Source organism: Lampris incognitus, chromosome 2 (genome assembly GCF_029633865.1).
Source record: "Lampris incognitus isolate fLamInc1 chromosome 2, fLamInc1.hap2, whole genome shotgun sequence".
NCBI classification, from domain to species: domain Eukaryota; kingdom Metazoa; phylum Chordata; class Actinopteri; order Lampriformes; family Lampridae; genus Lampris; species Lampris incognitus.
In genome coordinates, this window is record NC_079212.1 from 120,669,109 (window position 1) to 120,682,157 (window position 13,049).

Below are 13,049 nucleotides of genomic sequence, written 5' to 3' on the forward strand. Positions count from 1 at the left end.
GGCAGTGACCGTGAAGACTCGGAAGAGTGGGGTAATTGGCTGGATACAATTGGGGAGAAAAAGGTGGGGAATTTAAAAAAAAAAAAAGGTATCGTTAATACAAACTGATACAAGAAGCTATATGCATGAGTAAAAGTCTTCCTATAGGGAAGAGGGGCGGGTCAGTTAGGGTATCTTGGGGTCACTTATCAAGAAGTTGTCAATCATCTGGGCAGAAAGAGAAGTGAGGGCCTGCAACTGAAGCTGAACTATGTAAGGAGTCATATGATACTAGTCCCGTGACTCTGCTTCCTCAATGTTTATGTTGACAACTGACAAGACTGAGTGGAAAAAACAGTGGAAATGAAGAGCAGAAAACAGGCAGCAGCAAGAAGTGTATCAAATCAACTAAATCTGATTACTCCATGTGTCATGCAGGTAATGCATTATGTTAGGGAGCTTATCTGGGACTCTGTGGCTGTGCCTTTGTTTTAGTTTTAGTTTTTTGGGGGGGGTTATTTTTTCAGAAAAAGATTTCACATTGGTCAACAGCTGGCTTCCTGTTAAGACCAAGTATTAACAGGATAACCAGAATCCATTTTATTGGTCACAAGACAATTTTAATTTATTCGTGCAAAAGAATCAGTTAAATTTAAAACAAGCAAATAAAATGAATAAACAACTAAGGACAGATAAAGCCACGAGAGAGCTCCACTTTTGAAAATTAAAAATGGAAATAAAAAAGACTCATCTGGCTGTGATCGGTTGGCATGGATAGGTAAAGATAAGATAAACTGTAAAGATGCATTTCAAGGATTTACTTCGGCTGATCCGCTGTGGCAACCCCTAATGGGAGCAGCCGAAAGTAATGGTAGACTTCGAAATAACCATTCCAATTTTGCTCAGCAAACTATTTTTCGCCCAGGAATTATTTTTGTGATAACCTCTTGATTTTCTCCAGTTTCCATCCCAGCTTGGCATTCCCTGTTTTCCTAATACAACCCCATGATTGCGCAACCCATGCAGCTGTTAGTGAGGATGTACGGTCCAAATACATTACAAAATGCAACATTCTTCCTTCCCTTGTTTCCTTGTTCTCACTAGAAAACATCACAAGTGTCTCAGAAATATTAAAAGGTGAATTCAAAAGTGCCCTCAGGCACATATTGGGGAAATCGAACATTCTTTCCGACATGGCATCATGGATGTGACATTGACTGATATTGATGTTGCTATTCAGCAGGAAAAGCTATAAACTTAAAAGATATCACTTACGAGAAGCATGATTGCAGTCTGTATTGTTCATTTAATTTTCAATCAATATCACGGCAATTAATTAAAAAAAAAAAAACAGGCTACTGGGGATGCACAAGCCAGTGCATTCTTAGTGCCGGTCCCAAGCCCGGCTGGATAAATTGGGAGTGTTGCATCAGGATGGGTATCCAGTGTAAAACCTTTGCCAAATCAAATATACGGATCATAAAGCAGATTACCATAGCGGATTGGTCAAGGCCTGGGTTACCAACAGCTGCCACTGGTCCTGTTGGCCAGCAGGGTGCTGGTGGAAATTATGCTACTGTTGGGCGAAGGAGAAGAAGAGAGGGAAGGCATGTCCAGAATCAGTGGGAGAGGAGGAAGGGTAGGAGTGTGGAGGTGAGAGTCGGAACTTTTAATGTTGGCACTTTGACTGGTAAAGAGAGAGGGGTGGCTGATATGATGGAGAGAAGGAAGGTAGATATACTTGGTGTGCAAGCGACCAGGTGGAAAGGGAGTAAGGACAGGAGCATCGGAGGTGAGTTCAAGCTCTTCTACCATGGTGTGGATGGGGGAAGAAATGGGGTAGGGGTAATCCTAAAAGAGGAGTATGTCAGGAATGTGTTGGAGGTGAAGACTTTGTCAGACAGAGTGATGAGTAGTAAGCTGGAAATCGAAGGTATGCCGATGAATGTTGTCAGTATATATGCCCCACAAGTTGAGTGTGAGATGGAAGAGAAAGAAGAATTCTGGAGTGAGTTGGATGAATTGATGGAGAGTTTACCCAAGGAGGAGAGAGCGGTGATTGAAGAGGACTTCAATGGGCTTGTTGGTGAAGGGAATAGAGGTGATGAGGAGGTGATAGGTAGGTATGGAGTCAATGAGAAGAACGTGGAAACACAGATGGTAGTGAATCTTGCGAAAAGGATAGAAATGGCTGTGGTGAATCCCTAGTTCAAGAAGAGGGAGGAACACAGGGTGATGTATAACAGTGGAGGAAGCTGCACATGGGTGGACTATATTTTATGCAGGAGGCATGATCTGAAAGAGATTGGAGACTGCAAGGTGGTGACAGAGGAGAACATACAGTGCATCCGGAAAGTATTCATACCCCTTCACTTTCCCCACATTTTGTTATGTTACAGCCTTATTCCAAAATGGATTAAATTCCTTTTTTTCTCTCATCAATCTACATACAATACCCCATAATGACAAATTGAAAAAGGTTTTGTAGAATTTTTTGCAAATTTATTAAAAATAAAAAACTGAAACATTGCATGTACATAAGTATTCACACCGTTTGCTATGACACTCAAAATTGATCTCAGGTTCATCCTGTTTCCACTGATCATCCTTGAGATGTTTCTACATCTTGATTGGAGTCCATCTGTAGTAAATTCAGTAGATTGGACATGATTTGGAAAGGCACACACCTGTCTATATAAGGTCCCACTGTTGACAGTGTATGTCAGAGCAGAAACCAAGCCATGAAGTCAAAGGAATTGTCTGTGGACCTCTGAGATAGGATTGTATCGAGGCAGAGATCTGGGGAAGGGTACAAAAAAATTTCTACAGCTTTGAAGGTCCCGAAGAGCACAGTGGTCTCCATCATTTGTAAATGGAAGAAGTTTGGATCCACCAGGACTCTTCCTAAAACTGGCCGCCCAGCCAAACTGAGCAATCGGGGGAGAAGGGCCTTGGTCAGGGAGGTGACCAAGAACCCGATGGTCACTCTGACAAAGCTCCAGCGTTCCTCTGTGGAGATGGGAGAACCTTCCAGAAGGACAACCATCTCTGCAGCACTCCACCAATCAGGCCTTTATGGTAGAGTGGCCAGACGGAAGCCTCTGCTCAGTAAAAGGCACATGACAGCCCGCTTGGAGTTTGCCAGAAAGCACCTAAAGGACTCTTAGACCATGAGAAACAAAATTCTCTGGTCTGATGAAACCAAGATTGAACGTCTTTGGCCTGAATGCCAAACGTCACGTCTGGAGGAAACCAGGCACCTCTCATGACCTTGCTAATACCATCCCTACAGTGAAGCATGGCGGTGGCAGCATCATGCTGTGGGGATGTTTTTCAGTGGCAGGAACTGGAAGATTAGTCAGGATCGAGGGAAAGATGAATGGAGCAAAGTACAGAGAGATCCTTGATGAAAACCTGCTCCAGAGCGCTCAGGACCTCAGACTGGGGCGAAGGTTTACCTTTCAACACGACAACAACCCTAAGCACACAGCCAAGACAACGAAGGAGCGGCTTCGGGACAAGTCTGTGAACGTCCTTGAGTGGCCCAGCCAGAGCCCAAACTTGAACCCCATTGAACATCTCTGGAAAGACCTGAAAATAGCTGTGCAGCGATGCTCCCCATCTAACCTTACAGAGCTCGAGAGGATCTGCAGAGAAGAATGGGAGAAATACCCCAAATATAGGTGTGCCAAGCTTGTAGCTTCATACCCAAGAAGACATGAGGCTGTAATCGCTGCCAAGGGTGCCTCAACCAAGTACTGAGTAAAGGGTGTGAATACTTATGTACACGCAATATTTCAGTTTTCTATTTTTGATAAATTTGCAAAAATTTCTACAAAACCTTTTTCGCATTGTCATTATGGGGTATTGTATGTAGATTGATGAGAGAAAAAAGGAATGTAATCCATTTTAGAATAAGGCTGTAACATAACAAAATGTGGGGAAAGTGAAGGGGTGTGAATACTTTCCGGATGCACTGTAGCTAGGCAGCATCAGATGGTGGTCTGTAGGAGGACTTTGGAGATCAAGAAGAGGAAGAGAGTGAAGGCCAAGCCATGGATCAAAAGGTAGAAGTTGAAGAAGGAAGACTGTTGTGTGGAGTTCAAGGAGGAGTTAAGACAGGCACTGGGTGGTAGTGAAGAGTTGCCAGATGGCTGGGCAACCGCTACAGAAATAGTGAGGGAGATAGCTAGGAAGGTACTTGGTGTGTCATCAGGACAGAGGAAGGAAGATAAGGAGAATTGGTGGTGGAACGAGGAAGTACAGCAAAGTATACAGAGGAAGAGGTTGGCAAAGATGAAGTGGGATAGGCAGAGAGATGAAGAAAGTAGACAACAGTACAAGGAGATGCAGTGTAAAGTGAAGAGAGAGGTGGCAAAGGCAAAGAAAAGGGCATATGGTGAGTTGTATGAGAGATTAGACACTAAGGAAGGATAAAATGACTTGTACCGTTTGGCTTGAAAGAGAAACCAAGCTGGGAAGGATGTGCAGCAGGTAAGGGTGATCACGGATAGAGATGGAAATGTGCTGACAAGTGAGGAGAATGTGTTGAGAAGGTGGAAGGAGTACTTTGAGGGGCTGATGAATGAAGAAAATGAGAGAGAGAGAGAGAGAGAGAGAGAGAGAGAGAGAGAGAGAGAGAGAGAGAGAGAGAGAGAGAGAGAGAGAGAGAGAAAGAGAGAGAGAAGGTTGGATGATTCGAGGATAGTAAATCAGGAAGTACAGTGGATTAGGAAAGGCAGTTGGTCCAGATGAAATACCTCTGGAGGCATGGAGATGTTTAGGAGAGATGGCAGTGGAGTTTTTAACTAGACAGTTTAACACAATCTTAGAAAGTGAGAGGATGCCTGAGGAGTGGAGAAGAAGTATACTGGTACCGATTTTCAAGAATAAGGGCAATGTGCAGAGCTGTAGCAACTACAAAGGTATAAAGTTGATCAGCCACAGCATGAAGATATGTGAAAGAGTAATAGAAGCTAGGTTAAAACAAGAGGTGATGATCAGCAAGCAGCAGTATGGTTTCATGCCGCAAAAGAGCAGTACAGATGTTCGCTTTGAGAATGTTGATTGAGAAGTATAGAGAAGGCCAAAAGGAGTTACATCGAGTCTTTGTGGTTTAGAGAAAGCATATGACAGGGTGCCGAGAGAGGAGGTGTGGTATTGTATGAGGAAGTCGGGAGTTGCAGAGACGTATGTAGGAGTGGTGCAGAATATGTATGAGGGAAGGGTGACAGTGGTGAGGTGTGCGGTTAAAAAGACAAATGGGTTCAAGGTGGAGGTGGGATTACATCAAGGATCAACTCTGAGCCCTTTCTTTGCAATGATGATGGACAGGTTGATGGACAAGATCAGGCAGGAGTCTCCGTGGACTATGATGTTTGCGGATGACACTGTGTTCTGTAGCAAGAGTAGGTTTTAGGTGGAGTAGAGCCTGGAGAGGTAGAGATATGCACTGAAGAGAAGAGGAATGAAAGTAAGTAGGAGCAAGACAGAATACATATGTGTGAGTGAGAGGGAGGGCAGTGGAATGGTGAGGATACAAGGAGTAGAGGTGACAAAGGCATATGAGTTTAAATACTTGGGGTCAACTGTGCAAAGTAACGGAAAGTGCAGAAGAGAGGTGAAGAAGAGAGTGCAGGCAGGGTGGAGTGGGTGGAGAAGAGTGTCAGGAGTGATTTGCAACAGAAGCGTACCACAAGAGTTGAAGTGAAGGTTTACAAAATGGTTGTGAGACCAGCCATGTTATGTGGTTTGGAGACAGTGGCACTGACAAAAAGACAGGAGGCGGAACTGGAGGTGGCAGAGTTGAAGATGCTAAGATTTTCATTGGGAGTGATGAAGAAGGACAGCATTAGGAACAAGTATATTAGAGGGACCGTTCAGGTTGGATGGTTTGGAGACAGAGCAAGAGAGGCAAGATTGAGATGGCTTGGACATGTGTGGAGGAGAGATGCTGAGTATATTGGGAGAAGGATGCTGAATATGGAGCTGCCAGGGAAGAGGAAAAGAGGAAGGCCAAAGAGGTTTCTGGATGTCGTGAGAGAGGACATGCAGTTGGCTGGTATGACAGAGGACAGAAAGAAATGGAAACAGATGATCCGCTGTGGCAACCCCTAACGGGAGCAGCCAAAAGTAGTAGTAGTAGTATTAGCTCTGAATTTTTCTTCTCCATTGTAGGGTTGTGTGTGCAAGATTTGAGAATGGTTATGCTGGAAAAACTATGTAACCTCCATCACCAAATCATCATTGATGCCCCAGTGTCAATCAGCCTTATAACCTTTCACCTGACCCCAAACTCTGTAGTGCCACCCACTGGTAAAAAAACATGACAGCCAACTAAACATCATCAAATGGCCCCTATACTGTCAGGGAGGAATTTATCAAAACATTTGTGCATTTGAATGGACACGAAAAAACTGCAAAAACGAATATGTACCATGAGAAAGTGAATGGAGCATAAACCTCCATTGGCATAAAGCAGTCAACAAAAAAGTGGACACAGATGTTACAATACAAATAACTCAGGGTCACATGTATCATCGGTTCAGAGTCTTGGCAGTCAAAAGGGAAAGGAAGGATGCTGTCATTTGCTTTGTAACAAATCCAAGTCCCTACTTAACTTGAAAAGAAAATCCCAAAATAAATCTAAACTGGGAAGACTAGTCTAACACACCAATAAACTTTCTCCTAAGCTTGAGTCAAACACATAGAATCACCAGGCCTATATGAATGCAGCCAGTATAGAAACTGAAGTCAATCCATCAAGCCTTGAAAAGAAATCTCACCTGCTCACACTTCACACTCACAATAGATGTGAAGGTCAATCTGCAAAACACCAAGCCAAGTCCTGAATATGGTGACATCATAGTCATGAGGAAGCACTTGATTGTAAAATGTAACTTGAAAGACAGACGCCAACCATGGCTAAACTCGGCAGCACAGGAGGCCTTTGTTGAATTGGACATCATCCAAAGGCAGCAAATCATATCATTTTACTTAGTGGTTCTCAGTCAGATCCTTAGATAACCCCACTGATGCTGGTTTTCTATTCTACTTGGTAGAAGGCAGTTAATTACATTGGCCTGTGCGATTGGAGGCTGGAATAACTGGAACCAGAGGTGAGTGCAATGAACTAACTGCCAGAATAGAAAACCAGCAGTATTGGTGGTACCTGAGGACCTAATTGAGAAACATTGGTTTTGCATTTAAATTTGCAGGCCAACACAAACCCTGCCAAACTAGCAAACGAAGCATAAGCACACTCAGGGGCATAACACGCTCAATTAAAATGCACAGTTAGCAATAAGATATTGAGACAATGATAGCCTGAACTGATTAGAAATGAGAGGATGGATGTCTTTGGGGTAATTTGATCCAAAAGGAAAGGGAAATGAATTCACCCACAGTGTGACCACAGGGCGTTCAAGCCATCTGCGCCATCAAATTGTGTGCCTGCCAGAGCACTTACAAGTACTCTGTGACCTTGAATTACAATGAAAATGTTTGGTTTAAGTCATACCATGTCATTCAAATTGATGTTTTCATAGTATTATTAACACATATTAATCAGCCTTGTGTGCTTATTTTCTATAATGTCTTCATACAAATAATTTTCATAAACATGTCTACACTTGAAAAAGAATATTCAGAAGGATGTGCACAGTTGCTAAATCATTATATGTAGGATAAAAATATAGCAATATTCCATATTAGTTGTATTGCTCTCTGACTTGGGTACTATCTATCTATTTATCTATCTGTCTGTCTGGCTGGCTGTCTGGCTGTCTCTGTGTCTTTTTGCCCACCTATCTATCTGTCTCTAATTGTTCTGTGATTAATTATTGATCTAAATTTGGAAATTAGTTTTTTGCTTTCCAGCTTCTGGAGGGAGGTCAGATCGCAGGGCCAACTACTGATCCATTCATCCGGAGCTGATTGAGATTTTATTCAAGGACATATCAGGCGAATTGATGCTTTCCCACACAGGCAATAATTACACTGTTTGAGGTGCAGTGCAATGCAGAGATGCAGGGCTGCAGGGATGGAGCCCTGGTCTGGAGGAAAGCAGAGTTATGAGTGGTCCTCCTTTCCAACAACTGCACATGCCCCAAGTTCTTGCTGAAATAAATAACTCTCCATACAGGTACTCTGGGGGGGAAATTGGACAGTAGTTTATGCAACAAAAAAAAATTGTAGTCAGTAGGGGTTTCCAGTGAAATAAATAGTGAACAGGGCATGCATAATTTTGAAACGTGATAAAAACTGATTAGAAATCCTTTCTATATTAGTCCCCACACCATGTTCTAATGGTGCACAATACTGGGGAAATTAGGGCATTGAGTAGATGGTGGAAGAAGATCCACTGGGATCCTTCTGTATTTGCCCATCCTACAAGTAGACCCAGCTCAGCCTGCAACAGCAGTACAAAAGATGTTATACCAGGTGGCACAAACTCAGGCTGAGCACTTAAGAGGCTCACGCCATTTGCAAACGCTCCACCAGATGATTCATCTCCAAGATTCCTCACATGCCCCATGTTTGTACTGAGAAAATGACACAAACAAATTATCCCAGAGTACTGTTCAATACCTCTGAGATTGTGGCAGCATGTGAATGGCTAAAAAGAGAATGGGTGGTACACTTCCATCAATAGCAAGAGGCTCATTTTCTGCCAGCAGAATCAGACAATCATCTGCTGAGGAATGCAATCATTGATCAAGAGCTGGTCTGAAACTGCAGGGCATCTCGGTCTTTTTGTCACTGCATATGACGATGTCAGCTGTCAACTTCTATAGACTGTCCTATCTCATCTCCTGCAGATGTTTGCTCATTTTTGCAGCTGATACTAATGTACTGATTGTAATGTACTGATCTCCTGGATATGACTTGGTCCCTCAAACTTTAAATGCAGCTATCCGATTTCTCGTCTGAAAAATGCTATTATGCATGAGATAACAGAACATCACCCAAATCAATGTTATAGAGTTGCACTTAAATCTAAACTGGAAAAATGAATTATTGAAAAGGGCCATCAACGTACCATAACGGCAACTCATCAAAAATGCATGAAAAAATACTCAAGTCACTGATGAGATGCTAGCACTCAAAGACTGTGGGAAAATGAAATACATTTTCAATCTAAACCAGTAGATAGGTTTCAAAGCTTAGTTCCATATACACGAGTGAAAGTACTGCAATTATTCCTTAGTTATTTCACACTTCTTTTTCTTTTTCTTTTTTTGCTGTCAATCAGTTAAAATAATGATCTTTGTAAGAAAGTGGTTAGCTGTCATGGTGATAAACATTTCCAATTATTTGAAATAAGACAACACATATTGCCTGTATTTTTTAGCAAAAAAGGGACAGCCTTTTACACTGTGGTTTATCGAAGAAAACATATCCAATTCATGACAAAGTCAGCAGCCAATTTATCATATCACATCATCCATCATGCAGTAATATAGCTGCAGCAGCAGAAGTGGGGGGGGGTAATACAAATTCGTGTAGGTAATTTCTTTCACATAGCTGGCTCTGTTGTTTGCTGACACAATAGGTACTGTTTGTGAAATGTGAACTGCTGAGGAGCTGACTTCAGGCAAGAGATCAAATTGTCCCGTTGTTGATCCCTGTGTTGCCTCCAGCTTGGTCAGGCATCCCTGCCATGGATGTACTATAGTAGAACTGGATACCGGATCTAAAGATGGCGACTGTTCATTCCTATGAGAATTGCTTTTTTTTTTTGTTAATACCAGAAAAAAATTTACACAACAAGCCTGGGAATAAACACAAAATAATGGATGGAAATAAATCAACAATGGTGGAAATGATGGCACAGTACAATTGTGTGAACATAATACAAATAGACATCAGAATAATGAAAAATAAAAGAGATTAAATAATATTTTACAAACAAATCAAAAAGCACAAAAAAGATAACAAATAGGGCAATTTGAAAGGAGCACAAGAGAGCAAGGCAATACTTTAAAATCGCAAGGACTGAGATATAGATGTGTACAATGATTTAGGCTCTGTTCATTTTTTCCCATATTTTTCAGTGACTTAAAGTAGATGGCAAATCTATGCAAGAAAAATGTGAAAGAGGGAGTACTGCCATTCCATTTACAAGTATTTCTGATATTTACCCAAAATAATTACAATATTAATGAGGTCTGAAAATTTTGCACCCAAATTGTCCATAAAATAAATAATAAATAATGGCATTGTATGCAAAAGAAGGTACACCATCCAGCTTCAAAGACAACCAACCATGAACATCGGACCAAAACAAATCAGCATAAGAGCATTCAAAAAATAGATGGCCAACAGTTTCAGCCCCTGAAGAACAAAACATACAAGGATCCACAACAAATCTAAATCTTGTGTGAAGAAAATCACTAACAAGGTATACTGCTGATATTATTTTAAAGTGGGTTTCTGTAATAACCTCAAAGAATGAAATAGTGTGACCAAGGTAATGGGTAAACTAGGAATATGTTTACTTTGGTAACCGGCGGACACATACAGGGCATGATCTTACTCTTCGCTGGCCTAGTGTTCTGACTTCCTTACTAAGTAACACTGTGCTCTACCTAGTGGCTGAACTAGAACATAACATTCCCTCCCACTTAAGATAAAACAAGAATTGTAAGCAAAACTCCCACAGTTTCTCTAAGCTACAACAATAAAAGAAAAAAAACCTTTCACATGGCCTATACCGTCTCTATCTCCTTCTGGTTGATTTGAACGAAACAGTCACCATTTACCATGCAATTCACTAACAATGATGCCACCTTAAAACAGGTATTATCTCCACATGTAGTTTACAGGTAAGTATCTCCACAGATAGCTTAGGTAAATATCACCAGGTACGCATCATTTATTGTCTGTTCTACAGTGCAAAGTCTTTCAGGTGGCTTGGCAGCTTTGTGAGTCTTTTTGTACGTCGGACACTTTGAGTGGGCATCACTGCTCCCTTTCACTTGTGCAGTATCTGGTGGCTGCCTCTGGGCACTGACCTGAGTTTCTGACTCAGAGCTTGGATTTCCTTGCCCAGGGAGATCCACCGGTTGTGGTGATGCCACGACGGCAGTACCGGGAGCGTGGGTGCTGGGCTCCTCGAATACATCCAGCCCTTCTGTTGTTTCTTCACACCTGGACAGGATCTGGTCCACATGTCGGCGGACGACTCTACCATCTCCCAGCATGACCTTATATGAGACAGGACCTGTTTCTGACACAATTAATCCTGGGACCCACCTCGGTCCGTGGCTGAAATTCCTTGTCATGACAGCGTCTCCTGCCCCAAACCCACTGTCCTTTGTATTTTTGTTGTGCTGGTCTTTCTGTTTTCTTTGTCTGGTTTCTATTTTCCTGTTTAGGTCTGGATGTAATAAGTCCAGAGTGGAGTGCAGCTTCCTTCCCAACAGCATTTCAACTGGGGAGAGATCTGTGGTGGACTGAGGTGTTATCCTGTAGCTGAACAAGACCTGTGACACCTTAGCTGACAAGCTGCCTTCAGTGCTTTTTTTTTATCATCTCTTTAAATGTCACGTGCACTATTCCATTTTTTCTCATGAATTCTTTAGTTCCGGTACTAACAAAACATGTGGCATTGTCACTCACCACCATTTCAGGGATGTCCTGGTTACTGAAGTTCGGGCGCACAGTTTATGGTAGTGGTGGATGTGGCGCTGTTCACATGATACACATCCATCCATTTGGAGTGTGCATCGATGATTATGAGGAACATTTTCCCCATAAATGGGCCTGCATAATCCATATGCAGTCTCCTCCATGGCTTGTCAGGCCACCCCCAAGGGTGGAGAGGAGCGGCTGCTGGTGCCTTTCTGTGTGCCAGACATGTGCTGCATGTTTTGCCTAGGTTTTCCATGTCCGCATCTAGCTTTGGCCATCATATATAACTTCGTGCCAAGGCTTTCACCCGGGAGACCCCAGGATGGCTTTGATGAAGCTGCTCTAAGACCATTTGTCTGGCTGGCTGTGAAATAATCATTCGTGCTCCCCACAACACGCACCCATCCTGAACACTGAGTTCAGCCCCTCTCACCTTGTATGGCGCAAAGTCCCCCTCTGTTTGATGTGGCCACCCCCTTACCACATATTCAGATACTCTGGCTAGTACTGAATCTTTACTTGTCAGTGCCTTTACATGTTCGGCTGTCACTGGTGTTGCGTCCATTTCCTCAAACATCAGCACTCTGTCCTCCGGCGCTGTGATGATGGGCGTGTGCTGGAGGGGCAGTCGGCTTAAAGCATCTGCGTTGCCGTGGCCTTTCCCCGCCTTGTAGACAATGGCATACTCATATGCCCTCAAGGTCACTGCCCACCTCTGTACTCATGGTGACACCATGTGTGGAACAGCCTTTACTTCACTGAACAGGGACAGCAGTGGTTTATGATCTGTGCAAATGGTGAACTTACGACCATAGATGTATTTGTGGAACTTCTGCACCCCAAACATTACTGCTAAACCCTCTTTGTCCAATTGGGAGTAATTCCTTTCCGCCGGTGTCAGAGTTCTGGACATAAACTCTATCGGTCTCTCTGTTCCATCTCTCATTTTGTGAGACAGCACCGCCTTGACCCCATAGGGTGATGCATCACATGAGAGGATGAGCTCTTTCTCTCTGTCGTAGTGCACTAGCAACCTGGATGACTGCATGAGTTTCTTTGACCAATCGAATGCGTCCTCCTGGTCTTTTCCCCACTCCCAGCATGCGTCTTTTGTCAGGAGTGAGTGGAGTGGTGCTAATGCTGTTGACAAGTTGGGCAGAAACCTGTTGTAGTAGTTCAGCAGTCCCAGATATGTCCTCAACTGTGTCACATTAGTTGGTGCTGGTGCTTCCTGGATTGCTTCTACTTTGTTTTTTTAGTGGGTGGAGTCCTGTTGCATCCACTCTGTGACCTAGGAATTCCGCCTCTGTTCCCATGAAGGACCATTTGGTCCTCTTTAGACGCAGGCCTGCAGCATCCAGTCTGCGCAGCACTTCTGCCAATGTCTCCAGGCGTTGCTGGTCATTGCAGCCTGTCAGGAGGATATCATCTAAATA

At 43.1% G+C, this 13,049-nt stretch overlaps 1 protein-coding gene across 1 annotated transcript in view; it reads left to right on the forward strand.

Moving 5' to 3' along the window:
• The first annotated feature begins 1,688 nt into the window (after window positions 1-1,688).
• Window positions 1,689-13,049, forward strand: part of LOC130106893 (bactericidal permeability-increasing protein-like) — a 46,518-nt gene continuing 35,157 nt past the window's right edge. The window contains exon 1 of the mRNA XM_056273201.1: window positions 1,689-1,771. The gene's annotated coding sequence lies outside the window, so the exon portion shown is untranslated. The remainder of the gene's footprint in view (window positions 1,772-13,049) is intronic.